This window comes from Ochlerotatus camptorhynchus, unplaced genomic scaffold (assembly GCF_037179485.1).
Source record: "Ochlerotatus camptorhynchus isolate MF236.1 unplaced genomic scaffold, CSIRO-AGI_Acam_v1.1 ptg000262l, whole genome shotgun sequence".
Taxonomy (NCBI): domain Eukaryota; kingdom Metazoa; phylum Arthropoda; class Insecta; order Diptera; family Culicidae; genus Ochlerotatus; species Ochlerotatus camptorhynchus.
This window is the reverse complement of record NW_027040752.1, coordinates 598888-610590: the sequence shown is the minus strand read 5'-3', so window position 1 is coordinate 610590 and position 11703 is coordinate 598888.

Here is an 11703-nt window from a genome sequence, read left to right as displayed (position 1 = left end):
CGAAACGAATCGTGCGGAATGAAAGCCGAGGAAAAACTGATTGCACCAATATATTCAGGCCTACAATTCCACACCTTCTATAGACAGGTTGAGCCGTTGAGGACCGTTTTGTAGTGATGGTTCAGTAATTCTGAGCTGGGTGTTCAACACGGATGAGGCTGTCGAGCTGTATGTCGTTTGGAGCGAGGGTGACACGCTTGGCATAGATAACCGACCCGCAGCGACTCACAATGAGCTACTGATTCCGATCCATAGCATAGCGGTGCAGCTTCTTCCTCCTTTGATGGTTGCTTATGTGGGCTCTGCAGCGAGCTTGCAGGCAGCCTTTCGTTGTTACTGGAGAACAATTTTCAACGCCACACGCTGGAAGCACTGCTACTGCTGCTACTAATTTCGACGACCGAACACCACCACACAGTGGTGTGGTCGTTGGGAGCGTGTGGTTCTGAATATGGCGATGAGTGTGCAAAATATTACGCAATTCCATCCTCCCTATTCGCACGTGGCCGAGGATCGGAGGCGAATGCCACTTCGACTTGTTTCGTCTACTTACTACTCTCTGACGACTGTGCTAGGGAAGCAGCATATGCATGTAGGTAATTGGTGGATTTGTTAGTTAATTCGACGCTTTTGGACAATGCTGGACATTTATCAGTTTTTCAATAGTTTCTTGTTGAAAATCAACATTCGGATGCGTAGCCATATTTCTGATCGATTGGTGATAAAATTATTGAAATTGGACCAGGGGCAGCTGAGTTATTAACGTTCAAAATCTTTCTTAATTTGTTACATGTTCCATTTTCGGTTTTCACAAAGTGTACCCCCATATAGAAATCAAAGACGTAGTCCTACGTCAAAAAAAAAAAAAGAATTGTAACTTCATACATGAAAATTGTTTCTGTCAAATTTATCATTTGTCTGCCTACTGTAATTTACAGGTTAATCAAATCGTTCCACCGTTCATTGAAAACGATGAAGGACCCGCAGCTGTACGGTGGGAAAAGTGGCGAGAGCACTTCGAGGCCTATCTTGAGTGGACACATGTAGTTGATCATGATGAAACATTCAAAACGCTTATGCTCTCCAACTACTTGATGAGTATTTCATTCCACGTGTGTCGAAGACCTATGAAAGACAAAAATTCCGACAAATGGCACCTGAAGCAAACGAAAAGCTAGATAGGTTTGCAATCCGTCTGAAGAAACAAGCAACAAACTGTTCATTCGAGTACCAAACGGACAGTATGATCGTAGATCAAATCGTATCAACCACCAAGGATGAAAAACTGAAACGGAAATGCCTGGAAAAAGATCATACACTGGAAGAGGTTTTGGCAATGAGACGAGCTCATGAATCTGTTCAGCTCCAACTGAATGTCTGGGAAAGTGGAATCAATGAAAAGAACATTGTCAACACGGTGCAATCAGGTGCAGCTCCAGATGTGAAGGAACACCGTGTAGATAAAACCTTGGATAAAACCAAAATGAAGCACGCAAACAGATGTTTCCGGTGTGATGGACGGTACAACTCGAATGATTCCATCTGCCCAGCATTGTCTCGGAAATGTAAGATTTGCAACAAGATCGGACATTTTGCTCGGTGTTGTTCGAGAGGTAAGAAGTTCCCAAAATATGATCGTCAGGAAAATCGTACTCAGAAGAAGAGGTTTGTTCGAGAAGTTAGTGGAGATGATACCAGTCAGAGAGAGGAGAGCGAAGTGTTCGACTTATTTCACCTTGGATCAAGAAAGCGGTTCGTATCAGCAGCAGTGGGTGGAGTTTCACTGAGGATGATTATCGATACAGGTGCTGATGAAGATATTCTCAGTGAAAATGACTGGAAGATGTTGAAGTCTACTGGATTCGAGGAAGTAGCAAGGTATTCAATGCCTATGGATCCAAAACTCCGTTGAAGGTTCTCGGCGAGGTAAATACGGACGTAGCCTTTGAAGGAAGAAGCGTAGAAACAACGTTGTACGTCATCCAAGGCGGGAAATGTTCGTTACTTTCTGGAGACACTGCTATCAAGTTGGGTGTCATCATGTTTCTGAACGTAGTTGAATCTGATCCTTTCCCTTGCATCACCGGTAAGAAGTGATTGATTAATATGTAAAATAATAGATGTAATTTAATAAATTTCTAATCGTTAATGCTGGTTAATGTATAGGAATAGAAGCCAATAGTAAAATCTATAAAAGCATTCCACCAGTTCGACAAAGTCTACGACGCATTCCATTTCCTCTAGAAGAACTCACACTGATGAAATTAAAAGAGTTAGAAAAACAAGATATTATCGAACGCGTTACTGAAGCGTCCGAGTGGGTATCCCCTATGTTAGTGAAACGCAAAAGTACCAATGAATGTTTAATGATTGTTATCGATCTGCGTGAAGCAAATAAAGCCGTCGTTCGAGAAGTTCATCCGCTCCCAACTTTGGAGCAAATGATGAAAAAAGTTGGGGGAGTAAAATATTTACCAAGCTCGATATCAAGCAAGCATTTCACCAAGTTGTGTTGAAAGAAGAATGTCGCTACATTACTACTTTTATTAGTCCAGTTGGGCTGATGCGTTACAAACGATTAATGTTCGTTTTATCGGCTGCCCCTGAATTATTTCAAAAGGTCATGGAAATGATTTTCCATGGCTGATCATTTTCATCGATGATATACTCATCCCAGCCAAAGATGAAAATGAACTTGCACTTAGAACCAGTTTAGTACGAGAACGTCTGCGGAAACACAATATTTTGATCAATACTACCAAAGTGGAAGAAGCTGTAAGGGAGACCGATTTTCTCGGTTACCACATTTCGAGACAAGGGATATCTGTCGCTGAAGAAAAATTGGACGCTATTAAAAAGTTAAATCCACCCAAATCTACGGAAGAAGTGAGGAGTTTTCTAGGTGTGGTTAATTTCGTTTACCGTTATATCCCAGACATGGCAACTATAACCTATGCATTGAATTTATTGACAAGAAAGGGGACAACGTTTAGCTGGGACACAAACCACCAACAAGCGTTCGAGAAAATTAGAAGTATTTTGCTAAAGAAGGAAACTTTAGGATACTACAATGTGACTGAAGATACCTTCGTGATTGCTGATGGAAGTCCTGTTGGCCGCGGAGCAGTTCTTGTCCAAAGAAATAAAAACGGACAATATCGTATAATTTGCTATGCTTCAAAGACACTCTCGTTAACTGAACGAAGATATGCGCAGACGGAGCGAGAAGCCTTAGCGTTAGTGTGGGCCTGTGAAAAGTTTTACTACTATTTATACGGTAAATTCTTCTTCCTGATCACCGACCATAAACCGTTAGTGGTTATATTTGGAGATCGAGTGAAACCATCACCACGCATTGAACGCTGGAAATTGCGGTTGATGTCCTACGAGTTCAAAATTATGTACCGTCCGGGAAAAAAACAATATTGCTGATCCACTCTCAAGGGTATGCCAGTCAAGCCAAGATTTCAGTTCAAGTTTTGATGAAGAATGCGAAAGGATAATAAGAATGGTTGCGATTGACACCTGCCCTGTAGCCATATCAATTGATGAAATTACTGCTGCAACCAATGAAGATACAGAGCTTCAAGAACTGATTAAATGGCTACCATATCATTCAAGACGTTGGCCCAAAACTCTGATGAGGTACAAAAAGTTGGCCAACCATCTTTCAAGTGATGGAGTTTTGGTATATAAAGATCAGCGGATTGTGATTCCTCGGTGCCTACAAAACCGTCTAGAATTAGCTCACGAGCCACATTTAGGAATATCTTCCATGAAACGTCGACTTCGTCTGAAAGTATGGTGGTCTAGAATGGATGATATGGTTGAAAAATTCGTTAAAAACTATCCCGGCTGTATTCTGGTATCAGAGCCGGACACTCACCCTATCACGAGATCGGACATGCCCAATAGGCCTTGGGAGAAAATCGCGATAGATTTTACGGAAATTACAGCAGGGGTTCATTTGCTGGTAGCTACAGATTATTATTCCCGATTTGTTGAAGTAGCCGTAATTACGTCAATGACAGCTGCGATAACGATCGAAAAGTTAAGAGAAATGTTTGCTCGATTTGGATATCCTGACGAAATAATATGTGACAACGGCCATCCATTTTCTTCGGGAGATTTTCTATCTTTCTGCAAAACCAACAATATAAACATAAAACATTCAGTTCCATACGCCGCTTTCCAAAATGGTCTCGTGGAAAGACAAAACCGAACACTATTGAAAACTCTAAAGATAAGTGCATCTACGGCTAGGAAATGGGAGACAGACCTGCAGGATTTCTTACATTCATATCGAGCAACTCCTCATTCTATAACAAATTTCTCCCCTGCGGAACTAATGTTTGGATGGAATATTAGGGATAAGCTTCCTTACATAAACCGCGAAATTGATATTGATCAAGCAAGGAAAAATGACGAACATTCAAAGGAGAAAGGTAGGAAATATACTAATGCAAAGAGGAAAGCTAAACCTTCCAACATTGACGTCGGAGATCATGTTGTGGTGAAGAACTTCGTGAAGAACTTCGTGAAGAAACATAAACTATCGTGCACCTTCCACCCGGATCCACACGTTGTAGTTCGTCGAGAAGGAACACGGCTGATCGTGGAAAATCTTATCAATGGAGCCACTTGCTATGTCTGAAGGCACTTTTTTTGCAACATTCATGTACCTCAGATTTTCCTTGACAGGATGTTAGTTTTGATCCTAACAATCAAATTTGTGATGGTTTTAAGATATTTCATCTTGGGTTTTTTGAGAAAAAGTGTTTTGAAGTTTACAAAGCCGATTATGAAGGCGTATATGGACTATTGACGATACAAAACTATTACGAATTGAACAAATGCAGTTAAACAATGTTCAAATTATGATTGAATTAATCTAAATGGCATTAAAGAGTTCTCTTTGACTCTCAAGTAAGATCCGTATTGATTATGTTGACTTTGACCAAAATCAATTGATAATTGTTGCTAAAACAGCTTCTTAATTAATTTCTCTTCCATCATAAGAGTAGAAGAGAAAGAAACGAGCAGGACAGTCTGAGGCAGCAACGTAATTATAGTAGGCATTGATTTTCGTCGTGTTTCGAGTGTTTTTGTTTTTATTGGAGATATCGTGTAGAAAATCTGGAAAAAATTAAAAAAAAAATTGGATTGCTTGGATTTAAAAAAAAATAGATATGTTTGACTCAATGGCGAGATCGAAAATAAATTCTGGCAACCATGACGAATTGGTTTGAAAATTGTCTAACCCATAATACAGGAATGAAACTCACATGAGGTTAGCTGCTCTTGCCCAGTCAGTTTAGGTAGTCCTAACCTTGAATTACTACAGAATTGCTAGAGCTGCATTGCAATTCCCATATTTTGAATAAGAAAACATTCAGGAAGGTTCAGCGACTTTCTAGGAAATTATGCGAACTATAGGGAACTGTAGTGAATTTTTGGAAAGTTCGGCAAACTATTAATAAGTTCCTCCAAAGAAGCAGAGAAATTCAACAACTTTCAGAGATGTTCATTGAACTTCAGGAAAGACTTCAGGAAAATTCTTTAAACTTTAAAAGTGTGCTTCGCTCTCCAGACCTGCCAACTTCAGGGACATTTTGTGAGCTTCAGGGGAGTTCAATGCCATCCTGGTAAGTTCTACGAACTTCAAGAGTGTTCTGTGAACTATAGCAACATTATATGAATTTCAATGATGTGCTGCAAACAGTTCTTTAAACTTGAGGAAATTTTTGCAACCTTTAGGATGGTCTGTGAACCACAGGAAAATTTAATAACATTAGGAAAGTACTATGAATTTTGAAAAATATCTGAGAATTTCAGGAAAAAAAACAAGAACATCAAAGAACATCAAGAAAGTTAGAAGAATTTCATCGAAGTTCAACGAAATCAAGGAAAAACATATGAACAGGGATTTGAATGTGAATGTTTCTTCTATAAGCTGTCTCATTGGGTCGTTCGTGGAACAACTCCCACTCCATGTCTTAGAAAACAGGTATAATATTGAGAATTTGTTGCAATATCTCTTTCTCTTTTACGCTTCCTTTATGAAATGTGATCGAGGGCATGAGCAGGGTGGAAGGGCGTAAAAATGAGAGTTTGCCACCTAAAAAAATCGTGAGTACGGCTCACGCATGTTACATTGCCGTTTAACGGTATAAAAAAAAGGGAGCAGTTTATGAAAGTTGAGGTTCATAAATGTCCAGAAGACCAAACTCGACAGTCAAAGTTGTGCGGGTGTGTAGATATTTGTAAGATAAAAACACCACAGAAAAAAAAATTGATAAAAAATTTCAAATTATGTCGGACGCAGGTTTCAGAATTCAGACTTCAGAATCTCTCCAAATTGACAGATGAAAGTAAGCATCACTTTGTTGCCAAAAGCATTAGATAGTTAGCAGGCAAAAAACTAGTCTAGGTTAGTTTTTCAAACGTCGCAGCAAGACCAATGCGTTTAAATTTGAAACAGTCAGGAAACAAATCTAAGATTTCTCACGAAGATTTACTCAGTTTTAAGAAAGATCTTAAGCTGAGTGTTAATAAGGTTAGTATGTAACAGTTATCTTTATAACTTTATATTTTACATGACTTTAAACTATACTTTTGTTATATTACAGACGCTAAAACTGGCTAAATGTATGAGACATACCGGCCGTCAAACTATCCAGCCGGGCCTCAAATCAGCTATGATGAAAGACAACGCGGCCAAGAATGATCCCAATAACGCAATATGGTGGCTGCCACAAATGCGACTCAGCATACGCAATTTGGATTCACTGGTCGCCATTGTAGGTGCTTGAAAAACGCCATTACCTGATAATCGTGCAGTTTTTGAAGGATGCAATTTTAATCATCAGCTAATGAAAAACAACAAATCGCTGATTTTTCGATATGTTGTGTAAAAAAGCCTTAATTTTTAAGGAAAAATATAAAAAACACATTGCACCCTCTATCTACAAACCATGAAAACCATAATAAACGAATACAATCAATGTTTTCAAATATGAAATCCCAATTTTTTAATATCATTGTATTACATCATTACAAGTACTTTTAATTACCTTTCATTTCATATTTTGAACTTCAAAATTGGCCCAGTTGTTCAAAAGCTATAAATTTTTTTAAAAAGTCTTTTTTGAAAAAAATAAAAAATAAAAGTTTTTTTGGACTACCCTAACGTTGCAATAGTCACCCTAATGACAAAATGAAAAAAAACATTTTACGATAAGGTTCAAAACTACCATTTCCTACCAAATTCTGAGAACCACTATATCGTTTTGCAATGGAATGGCTCAATAATAGTAAATTTAGAGACTAAACCATTGTTTTAATTATGTTATTAATTTAAACATTCTGAGATCATGACATTGTTACGATATCTGACGGTACCGAAGAGGGAATCTTACTGTATCATTGAAACTTAGTGTTTTGACAACTTTAATCCCTTTTTGAATAATTTTCAGCTGAATTTGTTTCGATCTGTAACAGTTTTGTATCATCAATATTCCGTATATGCCTTTGCGAACAGCTATGTAAACTTCAAAACACTTTTTCTCAAAAAACTCAAGATGAAATATTTTAAAATCTTCGCAGATTTGATTGTTGGGATAAAAACTAACTTCCTGTGAATATAAAACTGAAGAACATGAATGTTGCAAAAAAAGTGCCTTCAGACATAGCGTGAGGCATATCAAACCGACATGTTAACCACGCGAAACGTATTAGAAGTAAGAATCCGGTATCGACAAATGATGAACTTCCGATTGCACCTGATTTCGACTTGAATGCTGCTGATAGTCCAACATCCGATTCAATACCCAATCCAGTACTACCAGAGAACAAGACCGAAATTCAACCTGGACCACGGCCGAAGCGAATGAAGAAAATGCCTTTGTACTTGAATGATTATAACTTAAATTTGTTAAATTATGATGATTAATTAATTGACTTATTTATAGTATAAAAGAAGGGAGAGATGTAGGATCTTTGATTATAGTATAGGATCTAGTCATCATTGGAATAAATAAATATTCATTCTGTTTCCAACAGTTGTCTTAGTCACTACACAGACCGTTGAAAAACGTGCAGCAGTGGAGACAACAAAGTGTACAAGTGCGTTTTGAGGAACGCCGATCGAAGTCCGTCAGGAATCGGATTGTACGACGACTTGAGTTTCGAGGAAGCCCTGGAAAACATCTCAGGATTGATATCAATTTTGCTCATGGTTTGGCCAGAGAGTGGTACGTAACTGGCAGCCAATCGGGCATGGTCGTCACTCAGTCTCTCGTCCGTGAAGACACTAGCAAATTTTTCAGAGAACAGCTGACAGATATCTTGCGTAGATGAGGCCACGCTACCATTATGTATCATACATGACGGCAGACCAGCTTCATGACGTAGTTCGTTGACAAACTTCCAAAACTGCTTGGAATGTGACCTAAGCTTTCTCTGCAATCCTCGTCGATACTGAAGAAAGCACCGTTTCACAACTCGTTTGTATTCGTGATTGATCCTGACATAGTGTAGTTGAAGGGCTAGGGTGCGGTGCTTGGTGAATTTCCTAAAAGCCTCTCTCTTTCTGGATTTCAGTCGACGAAATTCGCTCGTATGCCATGGTGGATGGGTCGTATGATGATGAATCTTTTTTGGAACGTCATCAATGAGATATGCCAAGACATTGGAAATAGTTTGAGCGGCGAACTCAATGTCAATGGTGTCCAATAAGCCGTCCCAATCCAAACTGGAGAGTAACTCGGCGATACTACCATAGAGGTAACTCTAAGACCACTGGGTCCCGAATAAAATCATTATTATTTTTGGCTCACTCAGTACCAGAACAACGGTCCCAAGCAGTCCCAAGCTATTTCACTCACCCCTGCATGTTCTGCATGAATCCACACACCCCTGATGTTATCTGTCAAACTTTCATAGCGAATCAAAACAAACATAGTGTAGTAATAGAATTTCAACTAGAATAGGGTACGTTAATCGTTTGCTTGGGACCAATAGGCTACTAAAGTGGTGAGCCAATTTAAAATCGTTAGTTTCGTTAGTTTGTTGATACTACCATGGTCAGCGTTGCGAAAATCGTAGGAAAAAGAGACAGGTGAAATATTATTCATTATCAGCTTAGTACTTAACGTCACCAGTAGTGGCTGGTGGGTCCGATCCAGTCTCACCAGAGGAGTGAACGCCTCGCAAAACAAAGATCCAAACTGCTGTTTTTCTGGTTAATAACATGACTGATTTGATAAAGAGTGGCTGAGCTGTAATTGTTCAGAAGGAGCGAAGCGTTGGAATGGATGACAGAGTGATCCATATCGGGATAGAGAAAGCCGTTGCGAGTTTTTTCCATGAAATCTCCGGGAAATTGAAGTCACTAAACAGAATCACTTCATCGGTTGCTTTAGCGGTATCCAGAACAGAGAAAACCGATTGACAATGGGTACGGTACGTATACGGTCGGGATGAAAGTACACCGCTCAGAGAAACAAGGTACGATCGCACAGTTTGATCGACGTCCACACCTGCTCTAAGCATATCCAAGCGTCATTTTCTAGTAACCTCGCTTTAAACCTAGAATTTACAGCCACTAAAACACCTCCACCTTCAACTTTCCGGCTATTAGCAGCATTCCTATCGCAACGGAAAACTCCGTAATCGTCGCCGAACACCTGACGAGATAGCGTGCGTGAATCCAACCATGTCTCCGTGCGATCAATGATGTCGTTGCAAAGATCCGAGGTAGCTACGCGGCAATCGTTGACATCACAGTTGATACCACCGACGTTCGGGCAGTAGACGAATATCTCATGCTAACAGTTGGCAGGACGGATGCAAGGACATGATGTGGCTAGTGTGGAGGCCACAGAACCGCAAACATAGCTAGAAGTTGAAGCGGTATCAGGCAAAGGAGAGGCTGAATCGTCAATATACTTGCCAGTAATAGCTGGATGGAAGACCCCCGATCTTCATCTACACTCAGGGCCGAGACGACTATGCTGAGTGCTGGCTGGAGTAAGCGCGACTGAGGCAGAGAAATCGGGGGTTTCCACAGTACTATCCACGTCGCATCTCGGTGGTGATGGTGGTGGTCCAGAAGCAGTAGAGGTAGCGTTTCGTAAGAACCGTGTGCAAGTAGGTCCGTTGTCGGGCAAAACATTTCGGAAAACCACGTTTCTCCACTCAAGCGCAGGTCCGGGATGTCTGCTGGTCACTGGCGGGAAGGGTTCGAATGCGGAGAGTGGAAAAGGGGCTTCTTCAAGGCGAGCAACAAGAGTGCGTCCCAATATCCGGCGACGTTGAAGATCAAGGAATGCATTATGGATGCGAAGTGTAATGATTTATCCGATGAAATGACATAAAAATTCGAGGTTCATGATAAATATGCTACAGAGCAGAGCGTAGCGGCTGATTTCAGACGATTCGGTCGGTGCTACCACTATATGTCCGGGGGATTCGTTTTCTCTACATGTCTATGCCTGAGAAATTATCGCGGTTGGGATTGTACAGAGGACAGCCAAGTTCCATCCAGTGCATCAATCCTCCTAGCCTCTCTCATGCTAACCCTATCAAATCTACTGTTTCTACCGAGTATTTTCTTCGCCGTCAAACGAGGCTACTGCACGGAATCGATAATTTCCTTCTCGCCATGTTATTTTCGACGTTCTACCATGCCTGCGATTCAGGTGAGGAAGAATTCAGCTTCTGCCTCGTCAAGATCGGAGCTCTGCAGTTCTGTGATTTCAACTGTGGCCTGCTGGCGATCTGGGTCACACTGATAGCTATGTCCACCGTGCGGCACTAGTTCGTCTCTCTGCGACACATGCTGGGAGCGATCCTCCTCACCTTCGAAACCGAACTAAACAAACAGTCCCTTTGGGTGTTCCTTGCCCCTGCTCTGACGGGAATCTGCCTAATCTCCGTGAGCTGGTGCCTTCGTTGCCGCAAAACGAAAAAGTGTTTGCCTTCACGAGGTTACCTAGCCGTCTACCTACCAATCGGTAGCGTCCTCGTGATGGTCGATCTCGTCTGCTGCGCCTTCCTGCAGACTCCGGAAAACCAACTGGCATCAGATCATACGTGATCTAGCACTTTAGGTTAAGTTATACTCGTAGTTAGGTAGGTTATCACTTTTTTCAATTCAAATAAAACACATCCCCAAAGGGGTATTCTGTGAACTAGTTGAAAAACGCAAATATCAAATTAGAATATCAAATTAAACAAAGATGAAGAGCCAGGTAGGCTAATCAATTAATATGATAAATCAATGTACTACCATATCAACAGAAATAAACATAATTTTACTACTACTCACGGGACCCATTGAAGCCCAGCATTCAAGACGAGTTTGTGGTATTGTTTTCACAATCGTGTACCTTTGTTGAATTACAATCTTCTTCGGTGGGAAGGACGCAGAGTTCAGATGTTGCACGGCGTCAAATGCCCAGCAGCGTGCGCACGTCCACTACGCGCACGATGTTGTTACTTCCAAGATAAATGGCCACAGCTCTGCCGAGAAGCCATTGCTTCGAAAGGAAGTTGTCCTTTTTCACTAAGACCATGGTCCCGATATAAAACTCGGTTGGAGACTTCCTCCACTTGGCTGGTCGTTGGTGGAGAAGCCCGATGTATTTCCTGGACCAACGCTTCCATAGCTTTTGGGCCTGGAAATGGTTGAGGCGATTAGTT